Source organism: Otolemur garnettii, unplaced genomic scaffold (genome assembly GCF_000181295.1).
Source record: "Otolemur garnettii isolate 467f Iridium unplaced genomic scaffold, OtoGar3 scaffold00084, whole genome shotgun sequence".
Lineage (NCBI taxonomy): Eukaryota > Metazoa > Chordata > Mammalia > Primates > Galagidae > Otolemur > Otolemur garnettii.
The window spans coordinates 483,144-484,746 of NW_003852479.1; the positions used below are offsets into that span (position 1 = coordinate 483,144).

At 39.0% G+C, this 1,603-nt stretch overlaps 1 protein-coding gene across 1 annotated transcript in view; it reads left to right on the forward strand.

Annotated features, from left to right (window-relative positions):
• The window catches only part of PPM1L (protein phosphatase, Mg2+/Mn2+ dependent 1L), a 270,729-nt gene that overhangs the window by 214,824 nt on the left and 54,302 nt on the right, over positions 1 to 1,603 (forward strand). The window lies entirely within an intron of this gene.

Here is a 1,603-nt window from a genome sequence, read left to right on the forward strand (position 1 = left end):
TCTGTGAAAAATACAAGGGGAATTAGACACGAAGGCTGCTTTTCTAAGGTATGTATTAACTCTGATTGGAGATAAGAAAAGTGATATGTGCCCCAAAGGTACAGGTTTCCCAGCCTTTATGGAAAAGAGGGCCACTCAAACTCAGTGGGAAGGTGCTATAGAAAAAGGAGTATGTGAGAGGGTAGCACAGCAGAATGATCACAAACAGGGTCTGGAACCAGCTTTGCCTATGTTTAAATCCCGGCATCACTAAGGGACCTCAGGTCAGTTGTTCTGTCCCTCGGTCTCCTCATCAGAGACGAGACAGTGTTTGTAGTTTATGAATCTCTCACGAGTATTAAACAAATGGTACCATGAAAAGCATTTAAAACAACGTAACTTTTCCACAAAACTATTGTTCAGACTGGTCCTTAAAACAGAATAGGAAGTAGGACATGCACAACCGAATCATAAAATTCAGGAAGATCAAAATGTAAAAAAATAAAAGAAGAAAAGAATAAAAAAAAATATGGATAGTTTTTATTTATAATATCAGGGTAGGGAAGACTTTCCTGGGTATGATGTCAGACCCAGAAGTTATAAATGAAGGGCCGATGGATCTACAGTTTTTAAAAAATGCATCCAATTTTACAGAATTGAACAAAGTTGGGCAGGAAAGATAAATATAGATATTTAAATATATCAAGTGGTGGATTTTTTTTTAAGGTATACTTTGAACCTAAAAGTACAAAACTAAAAGTAGACACAGAAGGAGAGCTTTATGACATTGGACTTGGCATCAATTTCTTAGACATGACCCCAAAAGCACAAGCAGCGAAAGCAAAAACAGACAGATGGGACGACCTCAAACTTTAGAACGTCTGTTTAAAGGAAACGAACAACCGAGTGAAAGGCAACCTATGGAAGGAAATTTCAAGTCAAGTGTCTGATAAGATTAATGTTAAGACCATAGAACTCCTACAACCTGACAAAAACCAAACCACCCACCCCTGGAAAAACAGGCAAAGGCTCTGAGTAGACATGTCCCCAGAGAAAATACACATAGCCAGTAAGCATGCGAAGACACGTTCAGCATCACTATTCGAAGAGAAATCCAAACCCAAAGTACCATGAAGTATCACCTCACACCCCTCAGTATGGCCACGATCTCCAAAGACACACAGTAAACATTTCCAAGGATGTGGAGAAACTGTAAGTCTTACACATTCCTGGTAGGAAAGTGAAGTAACCCAGCTGCTATGGAAAACGGCATGGAGACTACTCAAAACTAAAAATGCCTTTAATCACTTTGGCAACAAAAAATAAAATTAAAAATTTTTAATTAAAAAATCCTAAAAATAGAATTACCATATGATTCAGCAATCTTCTGGGTATGTCAGAATTAAAAGCAGGAGCTTGAGGTATTTGTACAGCGACGTTTGTGGCCATAGTTACAGCCGCCATGAGGGGCAAGCAGCCCACGTGTCCATCAGATGAATGAAGAAAATGCTGTGCACACAACGAGATATTATTTTCCCTAAAGGAAATTCCGTGACGTGCTGCACATGGACGGGCCTTGAGGTTATGCAAAGTGAAATAAACCAGTCATGAAGAGAAATACTCT